Source organism: Astatotilapia calliptera, chromosome 16, assembly GCF_900246225.1.
Source record: "Astatotilapia calliptera chromosome 16, fAstCal1.2, whole genome shotgun sequence".
NCBI classification, from domain to species: Eukaryota; Metazoa; Chordata; class Actinopteri; order Cichliformes; family Cichlidae; genus Astatotilapia; species Astatotilapia calliptera.
In genome coordinates this window covers 3,343,400-3,366,189 of record NC_039317.1, presented here as the reverse complement: position 1 = coordinate 3,366,189, position 22,790 = coordinate 3,343,400, and positions in this window count along the sequence as shown.

Genomic DNA, 22,790 nt, shown 5'->3' with positions numbered 1-22,790 from the left:
ACAGTTTACCCACGTGATTAACATGTATTTTGCATTTGTTTGTCTTAGTGCATGTGTGTGGGAGAGAGAATAACCATTACATAAATGCATAGGTGTGCAGGTGGACAGGTGTGAGTGTTACCGTTGTGGGAATTCCCCAACCTGAATCCTGTTAGCTATTTGTGGGTCAACTGCTTTAGCCTGAAGCGAAGGAAAAACTGTGTTCCTCACCACAGTGACATTTAGCTCACTTAGTTGTAAACAAAGCAACATGTTTGGAGCCACAAAAATGCTCTGGATTTCTAAATGCTTTGGACATAGTGTAAGAGCTCATTGAGAAAATCTGAGCTGAGTAAAGTAATGGGACACATCCTAGAGAAGTAAGCGTACATGAACGTGTGTCTGCTGCACAAATATTGTATATTTTTTAATAACCTTCAATAGCCTACAAAGGTTATTCAGTGGTCAGTCCTATATAGATCTACTGTTTTAAACACAGAAGACAAAAGACTTCCACTTTATCCATAAGGTTGATGAATTAAAACTGAAATTAAAATTTCAGTATTTGTAACAGTAATATTTGTCCTTCTACTTAAGTACAGAATATGTCTCTACTTCTGCCAACTCTGTCTTTTTTTTTTACTTTTAGCATCTAGTTTTTACATCACACCGTGCATTTCAGGACTATCAAATATGAAAAGTTTGTTTCGAGAGTCAAACAGTAACTGGTACTTACAGTTATATTGCTGCTGATCTTATGAAGTGACGATTTTCGCCCATATAATCTGACAAAAACGATCCTGTCAATAAATGAGAGAAGGTGAGTTCGTGCTGGTCACCAGTGTTTGGATTCTGTTTACTATGCCTTTTATACATCAAGATTAGATTACTGTAATTCCCTTTATACTGGTCTCCATTCTGCCCTTGTTCACAAACTGCAGCTCGTTCAAAATGCAGCTGCACGTCTTTTAACTGGAACTGGCAGGTTTGAGTCTATTACTCCAGTTCTTTCCGACCTGCACTGGCTCCCTATTAAATTTCGTATTGATTTAAAAATCTTATTGCTCACTTTTAAAATCATAAATAACACCGCGCCCAGCTATCTTACGGATCTCCTCAGCTTTTATACCCCTGGGAGAGCGCTTAGATCAGCAGGCCAAATGCTCCTGGTGCGACCTAGATCTCGGCTCAAGACCAGAGGTGACCGCGCATTCGCCGCTGTTGCACCCTACCTCTGGAATAACCTCCCTCTAGCTATTCGGGCGTCTGATTCAATTCAATCTTTTAAATCTCGATTAATAACTTATTTGTTTAGCCTTGCTTTCCCCGCCTCCTAGAGCCCGCATTTTTGGTGTACTGTAAGTTATCTTTTTTGCTTTATTAATATTTATAATGTTTTAACCTGTGCCTACTATGCCTGGTGTATTATATACAGTGGGGCAAAAAAGTATTTAGTCAGCCACCGATTGTGCAAGTTCCCCCACTTAAAATGATGACAGAGGTCAGTAATTTGCACCAAAGGTACACTTCAACTGTGAGAGACAGAATGTGAAAAAAAAATCCATGAATCCACATGGTAGGATTTGTAAAGAATTTATTCGTAAATTAGGGTGGAAAATAAGTATTTGGTCACCTCAAACAAGGAAAATCTCTGGCTCTCACAGACCTGTAACGTCTTCTGTGAGAAGCTTTTCTGTCCCCCACTCGTTACCTGTATGAATGGCACCTGTTTGAACTCATCATCTGTATAAAAGACACCTGTCCACAGCCTCAAACAGTCAGACTCCAAACTCCGCCATGGCCAAGACCAAAGAGCTTTCGAAGGACACCAGGAAAAGTATTGTAGACCTGCACCAGACTGGGAAGAGTGAATCTACAATAGGCAAGCAGCTTGGTGTGAAAAAATCAACTGTGGGAGCAATCATCAGAAAATGGAAGACATACAAGACCACTGATAATCTCCCTCGATCTGGGGCTCCACGCAAGATCTCATCCCGTGGGGTCAAAATGATCATGAGAACGGTGAGCAAAGATCCCAGAACCACACGGGGGGACCTGGTGAATGACCTGCAGAGAGCTGGGACCAAAGTAACAAAGGTCACCATCAGTAACACACTACAACGGCAGGGAATCAAATCCCGCAGTGCCAGACGTGTTCCGCTGCTGAAGCCAGTGCATGTCCAGGCCCGTCTGAAGTTTGCCAGAGAGCACATGGATGATACAGCAGAGGATTGGGAGAATGTCATGTGGTCAGATGAAACCAAAGTAGAACTTTTTGGTATAAACTCAACTCGTCGTGTTTGGAGGAAGAAGAATACTGAGTTGCATCCCAAGAACACCATACCTACTGTGAAGCATGGGGGTGGAAACATCATGCTATGGGGCTGTTTTTCTGCCAAGGGGACAGGACGACTGATCCGTGTTAAGGACAGAATGAATGGGGCCATGTATCGTGAGATTTTGAGCCAAAACCTCCTTCCATCAGTGAGAACTTTGAAGATGAAACGAGGCTGGGTCTTCCAACATGACAATGATCCAAAACACACCGCCCGGGCAACAGAGGAGTGGCTCCGTAAGAAGCATTTGAAAGTCCTGGAGTGGCCTAGCCAGTCTCCAGACCTCAACCCCATAGAAAATCTGTGGCGGGAGTTGAAAGTCCGTGTTGCTCGGCGACAGCCCCAAAACATCACTGCTCTCGAGAAGATCTGCATGGAGGAATGGGCCAAAATACCAGCTACTGTGTGTGCAAACCTGGTAAAGACCTATAGTAAACGTTTGACCTCTGTTATTGCCAACAAAGGTTATGTTACAAAGTATTGAGTTGTATTTTTGTTATTGACCAAATACTTATTTTCCACCCTGATTTACAAATAAATTCTTTACAAATCCTACCATGTGAATTCATGGATTTTTTTTTCACATTCTGTCTCTCACAGTTGAAGTGTACCTCTGGTGCAAATTACTGACCTCTGTCATCATTTTAAGTGGGGGAACTTGCACAATCGGTGGCTGACTAAATACTTTTTTGCCCCACTGTATACCACCCGCCTGCTAGTATATTTTATTTGTATTTTGTGTTTTGTATTTGTATTTATTATTGCTCTAACTCTGTTCTGTGAAGCACTTTGGCATACCTGTGGTTTTTTAAATGTGCTATATAAATAAAATTGTATTGTATTGTATTGTACTAACTTCTGGATCCCGCCTGCCTTTTAATGTCCTGTGACGTCAGATGCTACCATTCTAAAGATGCATCCCAGATAGCGACAACTTCGAGCCAATCCACCTTCAGTTCAGTTCTGGCCGCTTATGAACAGCGTCATTAAACAGTGCGTTTTTCTTTTCACACTTAACCGACACAACAGCAGCTTCTCACACAGAAAATACTGGGCAAGTACTGAAAACTATCATGTCAAATGTGCTTCTTTCATGGAGGTACCATTTCAGTGATATTATACTAATATGAGAGAATGAAGGTAACTGCTTTGTTTGCATTTTTATTCAGAAATGTGAGTTGTGGTGATCAGAGTTAGCTTATAGCTAATTAGCTACTGGCATGTTAGCTAATACAGAGTGAAGCTCTAAGAGGTACAACCTTTAAAAAGCCCCTCAGTGATTTATTTCCATGTGGCAAGTGATTCCGTTTTCTGTTGTTACTCCAGGATTGAACACATGAAGGAATTCCCCCCCTCATTCAAGTACAAACTGCAGTAACATTAAGCTAACAGCTCTAAGTTAGCGCACATCCATCAGATTAAAGTGGGTGATACTTAAGACTGGTTTGACTGAGTTAGGAAATGTGCTACATTGGAAAGATACATGATTTGTATTGCTCAGTTTCAGAAATACTCCAACCAGTCAGTTCGCTGCCTAAATCATACCAAAGGTCAAAGTAACTTAAAGCATGCTTTTCCCCATTCTGAAGCTCCTGATGTGTATCTGTGTATATGCTTGTACTGATGATTACATAAAACCCAAGGTTCTCTATAATGTTCTCACATTCTAGCCAGTGTGCCACAAAACAATTTATTTACTGACAACTGACACAAAATTCATAGTTGATAATTTAATTTTTTTAACAACGTATATATAAGCGATATTTATTTCTTTTTGTTCATTTCACTTCAAAGGATAAGGAAAATAATCTTCATGTAGGATTTATTACTCATTGGCAATTGTTTAAGCTGTACAATGAGAAATGCCAGTTTAGGGGGTATTTCCTATTTTTACTCATCCACTTGTGCTAATCCAAATGCATATTAATGTGTGTTAGTTCATTCTTCCAAGGTCAGTACAGCCTAAACAATGTTAGAACCTTAGTTGGGTTATTCTTGCTTTAGAGCAGGGGTGGGCAAACTACGGCCTGCAGGCCACCTCCGTTGGGCTTTTTATTCCGGCCCGCTGAAGATAGGTGTGTGTCATCCATGTCTCGAGCCATGAAGTCGCGGTGTGAAGTTGCTCTAATTAAGTACACATTTGCACTGTGAAAACTGAAAACTGTACCAGCCCGGGCTACTCTCTGTTGTTAACTCTGCTACTGCTCTGAACCTATCTGCAACAATGAGTGGGCCAAAGAAAAAAAAAAGCCAACAGTGAGCGCAGAGTGTTTAACAAGGAATGGACAGTAAAGCGCTATACAAATTCAGGCCATTTACCATTTACCAAATACTTTTTCACAGAAGTTTGGTCAAAGGCTATATGTCTTATTTGCCAAGAAACCACCGTCACTTGTCCACCAAGCATCCTAATTATGCTAATAACCAGTCGCTCAGAGATTAGCAGCTAATTTGCAGGCTCAGCAAAACACCTTTATCTGACAAACTACCATCCAAGAATCAAGCACAAAGGCAAGTTATTTCCTGGCATTCAAATTAGCAAAGGCCAGCAAGCCATTGTCTAAAGGGTAGTTTCTCAAAGAGTTAGTGATGGGATTTCTGGCTCTTTTTAGAGAACCGGCTCTTTCAGCTCGGCTCACTAAAAAGAGACGTCTCTTTCGGCTCCGAACTGGCTCTTCAGGTTGTTTTGTTGCTTTGATTAATTTATTATTAACAATAATATAAAATTATGCACAAAAGGAATTACTAATGTAAAAAAAAAAGTGGTTTTATTTATATATGTTTATATATAAATATATGCGGTGGCACCTAGAGACAAAGCACGTACAAACTCCAAAACACATTTCTAGCGTTCACTGAACTTCCAAAACAGAGCTACCTAGATCACTTAAATTACACAATTGAAAGCATGAAAGCATATGTGTATTGTTTGTGTATTTTACACACAAGCACACATATATATTCAAATAATTTAAAAAAAATGTTCATTTACCTGTTACTACCACACACCAAATCCGGTCCTTGGTACTTGCTGGCTTGTGTAGCCACTAAGAAACAAAAGCTCAACACTGCGCCTAGCAACCTGGAGCACTTCTGTTGTCTTTTGTAAGTGTTTTGGATTTTTTACGTGTTTTGGAGTTCGTACGTGTTTTGAAGTTTGCACGTGCTTTGTCTCTCGGGGCCACCGTAAATATACTTTTATTTATTCACTCCACATAAAATGTAATAAATAAATCATATAATACAAAAACCAACTATTCACATTTCAACTTTTAACTATTTAAATTTTCAGCTTTTTCCTTTTAAACAAATTTAAAGTGAAAAAACACAAAACACTGCAAACCACAACACAATTAAATATAAATTAAAATATAAAAACAAAAAGAACATGCATATTCTCTGTCATATGGGCCTGCATGAATAAACTTTCTGAATCCTTTATCATCTGCAACTGAAAATAGTTGTGGATGATTACTATACCTTTCTAATGTGACGTTGTTATCCCTGGCTCTATTTCTCTGTCTCTCCCTCAGCTCTGTTCCTGTGCTACTGCAAGTGTAACCAGTGTTGCCAACTCCTCAGTAAGGAAAATCGCTATTGGTTGTCCTAAAAGTCGCTAGAAGTCGCCAAATGACGTCATCGCCTAATTTGCATAATTGGTCATGCTAATCTAATTGTAACCTACGTTGTTGGAGAGAGAAATAACATCGTGGAAGACACATAAAGTGAGTAAAAAACGTCCTAAATGCAGTTAGAATTTATTTAGAACTACAAGTTAAATTTAAGTTTTTTAATGTCACAATTCCAACCCTGCTCCTTTATCCGGGCCTGGACCAGCAAAAAATTGGCACTCTGGTGGAGTTACTTTGTGTGTGAGAGTGTGTGTTTATAAGTAGTTTTAAACCTTGTGATCCACAAAACAGCATAACAGTAAAAGAACTGACTGCGTTACAGTCAGTGCGGGAGCAGCGGCTTCGCTCATGCGCGATTCATTTGCCTTTTGGACGCACAGGTGTGAACATCTCCTGCCCTGATAGCAGCTGGGGGAGGACTATCCTCCGCCTGGGAGCGCTTTGGCATGGGTGAGGTGCCCACCGCAGCACCGCTGCTTATTGAGAGTAAGAGCGATACGCGTTTTCACGTCAAAAAGTCATCATAAATAAGTCTCCAATAACACCAGAAAAAGTCACCAGATTTGTCACTAGTCGCTTTTTAGAAAAAAAGTCGCTAAGGGGGTCTGAAAACTCGCTAAATATAGCGACAAAGTCGCTAAGTTGGCAATACTGAGTGTAACTACCGCCACTCCCCCCCCTTCCCAGCGCAAAGCACAAGGCTCGCATGCAGAGTGAAGCGGAAAAAAGTGCAAGAGAGAGGGTGAGAGAAAGAAAAAAAAAAAAAACAACCCATGGCTCGCGATAAGGAGCCGGCTCGCGTCGTTCACGTCAAAGATCTAAGAGCCGTTTCGTTCGCAACCGACACATCACTACAAAGAGTGCATGGTTGAGACAGCAGGTATCTTGTGTCCTGAGAGAAGAACAAATTTGAAAAAATTAGATTACCAGGCAGGACAGTGACTCGCCTTGTAGAGCTAATCGACGAAGACTTAGCTAGCAAGCTAAACAAAAAAGTCATTTACCTTATATTCCTTGGCACTGGATGAAAGTAATGACACAAAGGCGGTGTTGGGAAGGTTACTTTTAAAATGTATTCCACTACAGATTACAGAATACATGCCCCAAAATGTATTTTGTAACGTATTCCTAGAGCTGGGCGATATGAGATTTTTTCATATCACGATATGTTTTTTTCATTTCAGGCGATAACGATATCTATCACGATATAAGCCAAATAACTATATTTGTAAGATTTAAATGTGCCGTTGCTCACAAGTAAAATGTGAAATAATCAGCAGCTTGTTTTTATTTAAATATTTATTTCCCATAATAAGTTCAACAGGGTAGATGTACTTAAGGAACATGAGACTTTTTCAGATAAATAAAGGCAAATATTACAAACTACACAAAAGGCAGCCGCTAAAGCGTTTAAGTTTCAAAATAGAACAAACGAAACAGACTAAATTGTCAATTCCACTTAGAAACAAAATATTAATTCTAAAAATAAATCTTAGTTTGTTTTACAGAAAAACAGACAAAACTGACTAACTTTTGTCAATATCAAATAAACTGAGAACTATAAGGAAATTCTCGATCTCTCCTTGTTGTATAGCTTAGCTTTTCAAACAGTTTTAACAGTTACTTTAGTCTAACAAAAGCCGAATGACGAATTAGCGCTTCCAGTCAGAGACTGAGGCTACGTACACGGGTATTTTTGAAAACTGAGATTTTCCGTTTTCGTTTAAAAAAATAATCCGTCCACACATAAAGGCAGAAATGAAGGAAAACGCTGCTATGAACATGCCAAAGCAGCAGGTGGCGCTAGATTCCTAACTGTGCAGAAATGTTGGCCAATCAGAAGTCTAGAAGCCTCGGTGGGAAAAAGTAAACAAAGCTGGGGCATAGAAGCAGAACCGAGTCGTATGTGTGGAGGGACAGTAACTGTGTGTATATGTAAGCATTTAAACACTGCAGAGAGTAGAATTAACAGTAACAGTATTGTAGAAATTCATTTCACCGAAACAATAACGTGGCGCACAGTGTGACGCATGCACCAGTTTATTGTATTTCCAGACTTGCTTTCGGCACAATTTACAGTGCACGCTACTCTATTTTTTGTCAGACTTGAAATAGCCGAAATACCTTCACACTACGGAACTTCTATGGCTCTTCCGTTCAACAATCTCTCCGGCGTTGGAACCATCATCTGTTTTCTCTTCGGTCACGCTCGGTTGATTTTTCTAGTCGGCACACTCATTTCCTCCATTACGCGCTGGCTCCATTACCCGCTGGCTGCTTCCCAAACAAACACACGTGCGGCTTGGCAATTGTGCTGTACGTAACAAGTCACGCGACGTGACGCTGCGGCTGTGATTGGTTCGGCTCTGCGCTACTTAATTTGGATTGGCTGACCTTTTTTTTTTTTTTTTTTTTTTAAGAGGACAAGAGCGGCGAAGTCTATCGCGATAGTTAAATTTCTCTATCGAGTAAAAGTTATATCGCGATACATATCGTTATCGTTCTATCGCCCAGCTCTACGTATCCCGTTACGTTTCTCAATGAGAGTAACGTATTCTGAAAACTCTGGATTACTTAATATATTATCATGCTTTTTACAACTACATGAATGTGCTATTGCTGTGTGATTTATTACTATTACTGAAGGTCCGCGGCTCCGAACCGTAGTAAAGGGACCTCTGGCTAATATGTCGGGCTCCCTGTCGGCTCATAGCCGAAAAATAGCTTTACTTCGTTGTCTGGGTCAACTTTTCTTGCGAGAGACAGAGAGAGGCGTTGAAAGGCTGCTCCAACGGAACTTATTGTTTCGGAGGAAAACACGAACACAGCGTACAGTCGAGTCTTAATAGCTTACTTACAACTGGGCTGGTCAGGCACTCTTCATGGCTGCAGTGGTTATTATTATATTTACATGCTTCCAGCTCCCGTTTCTGCTGGATGACAGCTCATACTTTTCCACTCTCCTTTTTCTGCCTCACAGACACATAACGGGTATGGCAGTCCATTCTCCCTGCAGCACGGACTACACTGCCCATGAGGCTACATTCTTTAGGGCTATGCCTGTAGAATAGAATAGAATAGAATACTTTTATTTGTCAATTTCTTCAAATGTACTTGCCATACAAAGGAATTGAAATTACGTTTCACACTGTAGCATTCTGCGTATTAGCTTAGGACAACAACAACAAAAAGGCGCTCTCTCACCCAGGAAACACACAAAGAGACGTCACCCTGTAACCATGGCAACCGTAACGCTGCCGCCTGGAACAACAGAACAAACATTTCCCCACACTGGCTATGCTGAAAGAGGCACCTCAACATGTGAAAAAATACAGGAACTCACTGGATGACCTGCATGAAGAATTCTATTTTATGCATCATTAAGCGCAGCCAAATTCCCAAACATCCAGAAGATGTCACAGAGGATGCTGGTGTTGTTTGGCTCTACGTATGTATGTGAACAGACTTTTAGTGTGATGAACAACAGCAAAGCATCCCACAGATCCACGTTGAGTGTTGAAAACACCAGATTTTGATGCACTGACAAAAAAAGGTGATCAACAACACTGTTCCCACTAAAAGTGAATGTAAGCATTAACACTATAATGCCTTGTTAATGTTTTTATTTGATATGTATGCATCTGGTGCTGGCCTGGACTGCTTTTTAAATTTTAAAAGTCAGTGTGGCCCCTGAGCCAAAAAGTGTGCCCACCCCTGCTTTAGAGAAAGATGTGTGAAACAATTCAAAACAGACAGCAGAGCACAAGTTGTTACAATATCCAACTTTTATAATAAAAATTGATTGTTCATTCAGTGTATATTAACATGTGTTAGATGTGGTAAAGATAAAGAAGACCAAATTAAAAAAGATAGCAATAATAAAGTAATTGTAATTTAAAAAATGCATTTATATTTAATTTATATTTACTTTTTCTAAAAATGATTTTTTTTTTAAAGAAAAGGTTGAGGTAAACTGATCCTTTTTTGTTATATCGCTTTGCTTTCTTTTTACCACCACCAACAATCAATGCAAAAAAAATAATCCATGTGTACATGGATATGTTTCCATATTAAATAAATACATTTTGTCTACAAATTAGAATAATCACAGTTAACAAGAACCTCTAAGGATAACCAAATGTAATAGATAACTTTTTATCAAATAATTGATTAGCTTGATACGATAAATTATGACATTTGGTTAGTAATATTGTTTATAAATGTGTAATTGTTTTTAAATAGTGTCCAGTAAATAAGTTAATAATGTGATACTGACTCAGACTTAGCTTCATTGTTATTGCAACCATTTGACACAATGCGAGTGAAACAGTTTCGTAGGTCTTGGTATATGCAGCATGCTACTGAACAATTGGTAAACAGTAGAAAATACCTAGAATAAATACTTAGAGTAAAGTAGAGTAAAATATAGTGACAAGATGTCACTAGTGTCACTATACACTATTACACTACACTAGTATTACACTAGTGTATTATAGTGTATTATTAACATAATACTTGTGTAAAAGTGGCAGAAACAAGTCTCTATAACAGTTAGGAATTTTATTGAATATGTAGGCTGATGGTTATGGATTTTTTAAATAGTTTTTTGTTACGTATTTCGTTTAGCTTTTCTTATCTAAATTTGACCGCACACATCAAAACTTTTCAAAAGGTGAAGCATTTATTTTGAAGGCAAACTAACCCTGTTTGCACCACTCTTGTTCAGTTCTCACAGTACAAGTTGGATAATGGACCAAGCTGATTCTTCACTGTATTGCATTGTTTCCATCCACAACAAAAGACAGTAAACAGAAGTCCTGTTTAAGCTCCTTAAGATGATGTGGATAAAACTGAACTGACAGCTCGCTGCTCTCCAGAATGAGAAGAGCTTAAACACCAAATGATAAATTTAAATTGGGGATGTTTTGCTTGTTACAGCTATAATATCAGAACTTTTTAATTTTTGCACTTGTAATTACTGAATCGACATACTGCATTTTTTTCACAACCATCATAATTTCTGATTCCTAATGATTCATTAGCTAATAGGTATCTAGTATTTATGACAGTACGATGAGTAAGTTTTGAAAAATTAAAGATCTACATATTATGATTGACTCATAAACTTTTTACAATTATTGAATGATCGAGTCATTAATTTCTTATAATGTTACCAGCGTTTGTTTTGGTGTGTAGTGAGTTATAATTAGGAATGTATCACTACTTCAGAGTTATTTAACATTTTTGCATCCCTACACATAAGAAATTCCCCTCCCCAACTTTCTGACTTATTTAGCTTTAATTGGGAAATTACCATGACACAAAGACAGCACTTCCATTTTTTATTTGCATAAGTTTGATCCACTGATATTGTCAGTGTTGACTTCTAAAAATAGCATTCATGAAAATACTGACACAGTGAGCATAAAAATCAACAAATATATCCTGTGAAGATGATTTTTTTAAATTTTGTTTTGTTGCTTTACAAAATCCATTGTTACCATTAATTAAATTCCAGTATACTGTTTATCTGTTAGATTCATAGATAGAAGTTAATCAGTTCTATAAGCATAGAAAGTCTTCTTTTTTTGGCCTTCAATGAACAGGGACAGTGAAGACTGACAGGAAGGCAGAGGAAGACATGCAACAAAGTGCAGCAGATCAGACTTAAGGACAACCACTCTCAGCCATGTGGCATATGGTTGCCTGCTCTTCCAAGTGAGCTGAACCAGCACCCTACAGAAGTCTTTTATTTTGACCAGGTGATCCTCTGAGGTGTGCCACAGAAAGAAATTCAAATGGAATTCAAAAAGTCCTATTCACTTCAAAAACTGCATTATTTGAACTTTTCTTTAAAGTTCCATTTTTTTCCTCTTTTTAAAATTATTTTAATTTACTTTAAAACTACCTGAGAGTGGGCTGAGAACTTATTTTAACAATAGTCACATGCCATTTCCATTATTAATTCCAGCAGAAGCATTTTTAAAACTCTCAAATGCTTGTATGATTGTTCTTTGCTGTATCAGGAAGCATGTGCGTGTTGGGTGTAGAAATCCTACAACTGTGACACCAAAGGTTCACATAAAGAGTCCACTTTGTGGTTAGGTGGAGGTAACAAAAGCACTTCAAGTTTAGGGGGAAAATGGGTTGGTTTTGTAACATAGGTAAGGTGACATACAGGAACTTCAGTGAAGAGACCACAAAAATCAGTGTGGGTGTAAAAGATTTAGTAGATAAACAGGGAGCTGACTAGATTTTGTGAGAAATGCAATCATCATTAAATGTGTGCAAAAATCCCAAGCACAATAACATGACACATATGGAACCTGTGTCTCTCTAGTTTTTCTGCCTGAAAAAAAATGTCATAAAATTTTTTTTTATTTAAAGGGTTGTTGCAGGTCTATAGTCAGGGGTGCACATAAGTGGTCCGCAGGTGCGCATTTGCTGTCAAAATGAAATACGCGCACCAGATAAGAAGTTGCAACGCGTGTTTGCGTACATATAAAAGGCACTGTTTTTGTCCGCTAGAGTGGAATTCTGCACCACATCTCTGTGCGTTCATCATTTGTTTGAAGCCAGCTCACCTCCTGCAACCACTTTTCTGAGAATACGTGCTTCTTTTGCGGTTCGGACTCCTTCTGACATTTCTTTGGAGATGGAAGAAAACCAAAGTAATTGCTTAAAGGAGCTTAATTCTTTCGACATCTTTAAAAGTTCTAAACAAATGTCTGTCCTCCTCTAGAGAATCTTATGTACGCAAACGTGCGTTGCAACTTCTTATCTGGTGCGCGTTTTTTATTTTGACAGCGAATGCGCACCAGTATCACATGTGGAGTTCCCCAAGGTTCCATCTTGGGACCCCTTCTGTTTAACATCTACATGCTCCCACTGGCACAGATTATAAACAACAACAAAATAAACTATCACAGCTATGCATTTGACACACAAATATATATCACAATGTCACCAGGAGACCGAGGCCCTGTACAGGCTCTTGGTAAATGCATTGAGGAAATCAATGACTGGTTGTGCCACAATTTTCTCCAGCTAAACAAAAACAAAACTGAGGTAATAGTCTTTGGCGCCAAAGAAAAACGATTACAGGTCACCAGAGAACTTCATCTATACATCTAAAAACCACAAACCAGGCGAGAAATTTGGGTGTAGTGATGGATGCAGACCTAAACTTAGAAAAACACATTAAGACAATAACAAAGTCAGCTTACTATCACCTCAAGAATATATCAAGGATAAAAGATCTGATGTCTCAACAGGACCTGGAAAAACTAGTCCATGCATTCATCTTTAGTAGGCTTGATTACTGTAACAGCATCTTTACAGGTCTACCTAAAAAATCAGTCAGACAACTACAGCTCATTCAGAACTCTGCTGCTCGAGTCCTCACTAAGACCAAAAAAGTGGACCACATCAGTCCAGCTCTGAGGTCCTTACACTGGCTGCCTGTCCGTCAGAGGATAGACTTTAAAGTTCTGATGCTGGCCTATAAAGCTCTGAATGGTTTAGGACCAAAATACATCAATGACCTCCTGACCCAGTATGAACCATCCAGATCCCTCAGGTCATCTGGATCCGGTCTTTTATCAGTTCCCAGAGTCAGAACCAGACACGGAGAAGCTGCATTCAGCTTTTATGCTCCTTATATCTGGAACAAACTCCCAGAAAGCCTCAGATCAGCTGAAACACTCAGTTTATTTAAATCCAGGTTGAAGACTCACCTGTTCTCAGCTGCATTTGAATAAAGCACCAAATCCACACTTTTAAGCTTAAATTTCAAAACTTACATTTAACTACTGATTTTATCTACTGTTCCGATTTTATCTGTTTTGATTTTATATACTGTTTTGTTTGTTTGTTTGTTTGTTTGTTTGTTTGTTTGTTTGTTAATTAGTTAGTTAGTTTATTTGCTTGTTTTAATCAATTTTAAATCATGCTTTTTATTTGTTCTTGTTTCTAATGTCTCTGTAAAGCACTTTGAATCACCTTGTTGTTGAATTGTGCTATACAAATAAACTTGCCTTGCCTTGCCTTGCGGACCACTTACAAACAATGACATAAATATGAAACATAGTTAATCATAACAGAAAAAGCAACATATCAAACATTCTCAGCATCGTGGAGAAGACACATAAAGCACCATAGTTTAAATGTATATGGGCAGCCTTTAGTCTCTGGCAAAGAACTTTAGTTTTTAGTGTGTGCTTCTTGCCTGATTGGTGGCTTAGTGTCCACACTGAAAAAGTACAGATATTCTGTATACAGAAGACTGCAAATGTCTAGAAAAGAAACATATATATTTCCCATGATAGCTATAATTCTTTTTAGCCTTGACAAACATATACTCTGACAAGATGTAAATAGGAGCAGATACCTTACAAACATGTTTCATGTTTACTAATTTTCTTGGAGACAAGAAAAAGAAATAAGTAGTAGTGTCAATCAGTGATGCACCTGCCTTAGCAGTAACAACATTTGTTGGGAAAGTGTGGTGATATTTTGAGTCTACATTCTTTTCAAACGTCAGTGTTTCTGACGTGTCGCTCTGACAAGCACATCAAATGCAAATGGCACCATTTTATATAGCTGTGCCAGTTTTGAAGGAGCTCTGTGTCATTCATTCCAGCTCAGTGACAATAGCTTAGCAATAAAAAGCTAGACATCTGCAAAATTCTGCAGAGAAAAGAGAACACAAAAGTAAAGTGATCAGTTTGTACAGTTCTCCTCTATAACATTCAATCTACACTCGGCAGATGAGGCTGGCCCACAGAGGCAATTGCTCTTTGACTTTTTAAAAAATTATATATATATATCTATATATATATATAGATATATATATGTATATATAATTTTTTTTTCTTTTACCTTATCTTTCCATGTTTTTCTATTTTATTGTTTTCTAATAAATTTCTACTCCACCTTTTTTTCTGACCCTTGTGCTGCTGTAACAAGTAAATTTCCCTAGTGTCGAATTAATAAAGTATATATCTGTAATTGTGTCTGTATTTATCTGTTCATATCAGTGTCAATGGATTTTCTGTCTAAATGCCTCAGTAATGACATCTGCAGGCAAGAGAGAACAGGGCTGTCTCTGTGAGTGTGGGGGGCAGAGAGAAGGACTGCATAGACTGTCCTCCTCAAGACATAAACTTTCACATCACTTTTGTGGACTTTCCTTCAAGCTGAACTCTGATTGGCTACAACACATCTGGGAGAACATCTTCCCTAACCAATATCCAGAACACAATGACAATGCATTGTTTCTTTATCACGGTATGAAAGTGAGTAGCTTATTCAAATTTGGAAAATCATTTTTAGCGACTTTTAAAAGTAACTTTTATCTTGAACTTTTAAGCAGAATGCAAAAATTTATTTTCAGATTATGTATTGATTTTTTTTTTTAAAATGAGACGATTTATTTACTTTATTTTATTTTTTTTAAAAAGGCTGCTCACCTTCAACTCAAGCACTTGGGTCTTGATGAATGAGAACTTACACAGACAGTAGTGTAGCAATTAACAGGTACTAATTAATTAATGGAGTTATATGTGATTTCTTGCTTATAAAACTAGGGCTGCCACAAACGATTATTTTGATAGTTGACTAGTCACCAATTATTTTTGCGATTAGTCGACTAATCAGATCATGCATCCATTGGACATAAAACGTACAGCTTATTGCACCAGCATGCGTCTGCTCTTATATAACTATCATTAGCTTACAGCTTGAAGTGTTTAAGGTATGTGCTAACTAAAAATAAAAACAAGATGATAGTTTATTAAACTTTTAATGAGATTTGCAGATTGTCTCAGTAAAGTTTAATAAACTCAGCCGTCTGCTCCTTGCTCACTAAAATATATCAGGACACTAAAGTAAATTCTCTACCATCTCACACTTCTGTCTAATCAGATTTCTGTGTGACGTTTATTCAGCTGTGTGAAAACTATAACTTTAATCTCAGCCAAACTGATTTACTCAGGAACAAATAAAACAGTGAAAAAAGCCAAACAATAACATTTTTAAGTTATCTAAGTGACTTATATATCATGTTTAACCTGAGTAGCGAAAGACCGAGGGGATCTGAAAACGATGTGCCGGGAGTTCGGTGTTCTCGCCGGCTCTAGTGAGCCTTGAACCCAAGGGGGGACAAAAGGCAAAAGTGCTCCCACGTTTTTGCAAATATGTGATGTCTTGATAAACCAAGCAGATCTTTGAACTATACACAGCTACGTTCTTGCCTGAAAAAATCTTAAAAGTTTATTTTCTGACCCAGAAAGAGTAACATGACTACAAACTAAGTAGCTTAAAAGTAAGTAGCTGCCGCCATTGTTTGAAACTGGAATTGGCTAGGCCGCGCTATGAATTCAGGGATAGGTTGGGCCACGAAGTATATACCCGACCCATTCTTCAAATCTGGGGAAATGAGGGGCGCATTTGTCAGCCGCATTTGTCGGAGTCTTCAAATTTGGACAGTCTTCGTCGTGTCGCTGTAACGTAATCGGCCTACAAATGTGGCCTCCAAAGGATGCGCCCCCTGAATTTGTATACAGCTACGATACCGGAGACTGCTTCTTCTTCTTCGGGGTTTAATGGCAGCTGGCATTCTTGTACATGCAGTGCTGGCACCTTCTGTTTCAGACTGTTATTACACTCTTAAATCCTACTGCTTATTCCTGTGTCTTTCGGGATCTTCTTACAAAGCTTCAAACGACGCGTTGACTATTAAATTAGTCGTCGATGATTTTGATTGTGGCAGCCATATAAAACACACAGTGGTAGTTCTTCCATTTAAAGGGAAAATTCATTCAAATCACTAAAGCTGATTATACACTGGATGCAATAATGTTTAATATTTAGTATTTACTGTTGTATTCCCATAGATCATCGTGATGTTGGTTATGTTGCTCTTTTTTTTTCTTCTGCATGTTTTCTCTTTTTTCTTTCTCAACAGGTGATCCAGGTGATTGATATATGTATTTTTTGTCTGCTTATTTTGTTGGTTTTTGTTTTTTGCCCTTTATCACCGTCCCTCTTCCCCGCTGTTTTTCTTGCCCTCTTTCTTTCCCCTTTCTTTTCCCCAGTCAAGTCTGTCTCGTATTTAGCAAGTGAAAATAAAATAAAATAAACAATAAAAGGTGAATCAAATAGACCATCACGGCAAGGCTGGGATGGTCCATTTGGTAAAGTAAATCCGTTGGGCATCTTTCTTCGCCTTTAGACAATAATTCTGATGGCAAAAGAGCCAAACGGGACAGGCAAAAAACAATAAAAAATATAAATGGGTAGAAAATGGCGATTTTTCAAGGGAAATGGCTCTAAGGCATATTGAGAGATTGAGTTAATCAGGAAACGAGCTGTAGTATCAAATGGATCTTTTTGTTTTGGAAGCAATGGAAAAGGTAAGTCTGATTTCATGTTATTGTTTTTGTGGTCTTCTTTTGTGGTTGGTTCAGTAAACTTTGGTCCAAGTATGACAAAACTTGCAGTTTTGGAATCTGTGAGATTTCAACTTTGAGGAAATGTATTGTTTGATTGGTTAGCCAGTGTTCCGTTCGTGTAACTACTTCTTACATTACGTTTCTCCACAAAATGACCATTCAGTCAGCTTTATTATCACTCTGGGCTCTTGGCTAGCTTAACTTTAGCTTGCTGTCTGTGCAGGTGCTTGAAAAGAACCAATTTTGTGTTGCAACATAATGCAGTCGCTTCTGTCCTGCGTAATTTGCACTTTGCCATTGCATTTGCATCCTTTTGTGCAATAAAAATAAAAGTAATATCCATATCCACGCTGTAGACTGCACTGCTATTTTCTTCCTCTGGCACACAAACTGTAACCAGCTGGTGGTAGCGCAAGTGCAAGTGGATCGAATAGCTGAATCAAAAGGTAAGCAGACAAAAAAAGAAATTGAAGTAATTTCAAATCAATTTTGTTTCTATGTTGACAAATCACAACAACAGGTACTTTATAAAAGATAAAGACCCTATTATGATAATAATAGGGATTAGGGCTGAACGATTATGGAAAATAATCTAATTGCGATTTTTTGCCCCAATATTGCGATTGCGATGCGATATGCGATTATTTTTTAAGGTCTTTGTCTTCTGTATTATTAAACAAAGACAAGCAATACATCATATAGTATGGCCAATACTATATTACATTAATTTTAAACTGTTCTTTCCTGGAAGACAGACCTCTGTTATGATGACATGAGGTGATGCATGAATTGATGACTGACATTTTTATTTAACTTCTTCAATCACAACAGTATATTTGAACATACACAATAGTTTATTTTTAGCTTACAAACATCTGAGCATAAAGTGCTGACAAGGAACCCTGGTGTAAACATTAAAATGAAAGTCAGTACAATGTGCAGATTGCAGAAATATACATAAAAAAAATCAGTGGCTTTACCACACTCAGTTTTTCGACATCTGTGAACTACTAGACAGTCATTCAATTAAAAAATAATATTAAATAAATAAAACTAATAAATAAAAAATACACACATCTTACTGATCTCTGCAGTCAGTAACATTACACATAAAGTGCAAACATAATAGCAATTGTATAAACACACACACAAACCTAAATTCTCGACTGTCTCATACTTCTGTTTAATCAGTTTTCTGTTTGACGTTTAGTCAGCTGTGTGAAAAACAAGGAGGAACCCACCCGGGGGATTAATAAAGTTTTATTTTATCTAATCTAATAACTTTAATCTCAGCCAAACCGATTTACTCACGAACAAACAAAACACTGAAAAAAGCCCAACAATAAAATTTTTAGGTTGTCTAAGTGACTTATATATTACGTTTAACCCGAGCAGCGAAAGTCAGCGGTGATCTGAAAATGATGTGCCGGGAGTTGTGCCGTTCTCGGCCGCATCAGTAACCCTCGAGCTCCCGGCTAGCTGTCGAGCTGGTGGGTAGCAGACGCCTCTGAAAACGTCGAAGCACTTTTGCAAATATGGGATATCTTGATAAACCGAGCAGATATTTGATGTTTACACAACTACTTTCTCGCCTGAAAATATGTTAAAAGTTTATTTTGTGACCCAGAAAGATTAGTATGAGTAATTTTAAAACTTAGTAGCGGCCGCCATTGCTGGAAACTGGAGTTTGGCTGGGCCGCGCTATGAATTCTGGGATATGGAAGGCCACGAAGGACACACCCGACCCATCCTTCAAATTCGGGGAAAAGGAGGACGCATTTGTCGGCTACATTCGGAGGAGTCTACTAATTTGGACAGCTTTCGGCGCGTCGCTGTGACGCAATCGGTCTACAAATGCGGCCTCAGGAGGATGCAGCCCATGAATTTGGACATGTCCAGAGTATAATCGCAGCCTTTGCGGTTAGAAAATTGCACTTGATCATGTCGCGATATTATCGCAAATGCAATATATCGTTCAGCCCTAATAGGGATAATAATAATAAACATTATATGACCCCGTGTGAGCAACAGGGGAAAGGAAAAACTCCCTTGTAACAGGAAGAAACCTCCAGCAGAACCAGGTACAGGGAGGGGCAGCCATCTGCTTGGACCGGTTGGGGGCAGACTGACTCAATGTAACAAGCTCTTTAGAGGTTATTTGGCATCTTGATAAAAATCAAAGTAATATTTAATTTTATCTTTTAATTGTAAGTTCAGTTTTCAGTTTTTCTGTGTTTTAGGGCAATAATCAACACTGACATGCCGTACACAGGTTCTACAATAAACTTTTGAGAACATAGTAGCAACAACAAAAATAAATCATTCGCTAAACATGACTCAAGTAGATTATGTTTTGTGGTTTTAGATATTACACTAATATGCTAAAACTATAGGTATCTTGTTACACTTTAAAGAGTAAGCTTCTTTGTTTTGTTTTTCTAGCTAATGTCAGTGGTGTTCTTACAAGACACAGATTGCAACCAGTGCTTGCCAGTCAAAAAACAGACATCAAATAAAACTAAAGTGAAAGTGATCCCTTTCCATTCATCTCAGGTTGAGTGCTGCCATGAACCTTCTCACTTGTTTGCATATTTCCTTTACTAACTTTTGCTTTAATTTCTGGCATCTTCTGGCCACAAGTGACTATTGCTGGAGGAAGCAGGCTTGCCTTTGATTGCACTGAAATCTGTGTCTCAATTTCATGGGCACGTCTGTGTCCTCTTAACAATGGCTTGACTTTTCAAGATGAGAGGTCAGCAGTGTTTTTTCTGGTTGTTTGTCTGTGTATTGTGGATAAAACTCAGGTCTTTCACAGGAGAATGATGGGAGATTAGTGTGCTAAACAAGCTACCGCTGACTCTGTTTTTGCTACTCTGAGATCAGTTACAAGCTGATCAAGTGGACGAGCATCTGCATTTATCATCATATCATAATATTTCTCTTACTGACCACCTTAACCAGCATGTTTGAAGTAAAGGAGTTAGGGTGCATTGTGAAGAAGGTTTTGTTAGCTTATTTAGTATGTTACTAAATAAAGCCTTGATGATGGAGAGGAGGTGTCAGCTCCTAAACTCTCTGGTTCAATAAAACATGCAAATTGAACCGGTACAGCTTCAGCAAGCACTTTCAGATTAGCATCTGGTAAATCAATTGGTTGCTGTTTAAGTAGCTCTTTTGCTAATACACCACCTTCATTTGCTTGATTATTCTGATTTTGTTGTGTATATATATCTGTAGATTCAGCTGAGTTTTTCTATTAGATAGTAATATATTTAATATTTATAATAAATAAAGAGGTAGCCTTGTTTTCTTAACCTATTAACAGTTGAACGGGGGGTTGGGGGGGGGGGGTAGAGCTATGTAGTCCACACAGGACAGTGATGCTACAAACATAATTTTAAAGAATGTGATGGATTACTGAAGATTAAACAGAATATAAAGTATTTAAAATGAGTTCAATAATATTTGTTTATTAATGTTTATTGTTTAACTATAGAAGCATTACTATTTCACAATTCTTCAGCCAGGAAGGGGAACAGAAAGATGAAGCTGTCCAAGAAGAGTACGGCAAGCTGCAGGAGGCTGTCAGCATGTATAAAAGTAATGGAGAAAAGGCAAGCACTAAAAAAAAGAAAAAGCTCTAATCTGATTCCCTTTGTTCTGTTAAACACTGGAGGAAGTGGGGGTGGGGGGGGTGTCTTTGCTTGCCTTTCTGTAAAAATGTCACCAATGTTATGACATTAATATCTAGTGTGAAGAGCATTTCAGTGGTTCAGCAGGACAAATTCCGTTTAGAAGACTAATGTAACACTAAAAAAGGTTTAACCCAAAGCATCAGTTTCATGGAAATGAACATAGCACACAACCTTACATGGGTCTAACAACATTCTTTGCTTTTTTTTCTATTTAAATTGCACAGATAAGATTCAAGTGGGACAGATCTACATTATTGTTTATCATCAAGTTCAGCATACCTCACATCTGACACACCACCATCACTTTTACCACTCTCACACTTCTCCCACCACTTCCCCAGGGTTACATATTACGCAGTATAATGTCGGATCCTTATCCTCCTCCCCATGTACTTAACCTTGTATCTTACCTGTGTGTTTTCTGAGAGTCAACAAAGATAACAGCCAGAGAAATCCCTACCTCAGTGGCCGCATGCTGCAGGGTTCGGCTGTTCTGTGGATGTACATGGAGGAGGCAGAGGACTCATGGGAGAACATCTCCCTGGAAATGAAACAACATCCACCTTTGTGTGTCAGTTCTGCCTCCTCTCCTCAGCTCCTTTTACACCTACATCGTCCTCCACTTTGTCCGCCCCAGTGCTGTTACTCTCTTCTGCCTCCCCCTAGTTTTCCACCCTCCTCTCTGCTTCACATCAAAGATGAGAAAACTCATAAATACAGTGGATGTTTCTTTTAGATTTGGTGCAAATTTAACAGAGAGATAGAGGAGGGTTGTAGTTTCAAATCCCCTTTCGATTTTTAGATTATGTAACATTACGTAATTGCATGTGTAACTGCAAGAACGTTTGGGGAGGTGCTTGACCTTGTGCTTGCTACAGTATTCTTTGACAAAACTTCAATTTCAGCTCCCTTGACAATTTCACCAATAAAGATGGCATAAAGCCCTCTGGGTTGAAAATAATGACAGCTTTGAAGAAAAGGGGGTTAGGAGAAAACAGAGCACCTGATACTTGAAAATGTAACCCATGATGAAATCCTTTAGGATGTTAAATGGGCAAAAGAAAGAACCGGGATGACAGTTTCTGATTTTCAGTGTAGGTCTGTTTTTGTATACTGAAGCTTCCCACAAAAGAATAAAGGATGCTCAGACCAGGAATCCCCTGTTGTCATGTCTATTCAACTGCCTTCTGCTTCTTGGCTGTATCTCCTTTTCTCCTTATCTTTATTAACCTCTTTTCTGATACATGCACACATCTCTGTTCTTTGCCAACCACACCCAGTATTTTAGACTCGGAGCGAATGTTTGCCACAATCAGAACACAATTGTTGGAGAACTCCCCGTCATACCTGAATACTAGCAGACCAATTTGCCTGAAGAGTTCCACGCCGCTTCACTTAATAGCAAATCATAATGAAAATTGTAGGTTTACGAACCAGAAAGAAAGAAAGAGAGGAAAAAAGTAAGGAGCGCTGTTTGGTTTCTAAGCAACAGTTAACGCTGGATGCAGCGAGCGCTGCAGGGTGGGTTCCCGAGTTCCCATGTTTCTGTCTTCGTCTCCACATTCTCTTCCTGAGGAATTTGACCTGCCTGACCTCACTGAATATGTCTGGATTTACTTCCCCTCTGATACACAATTATAGCACACTGCAATCGAAAACCTTTATGCGAGAAAATCTTACTCCCCGTTTAATCAC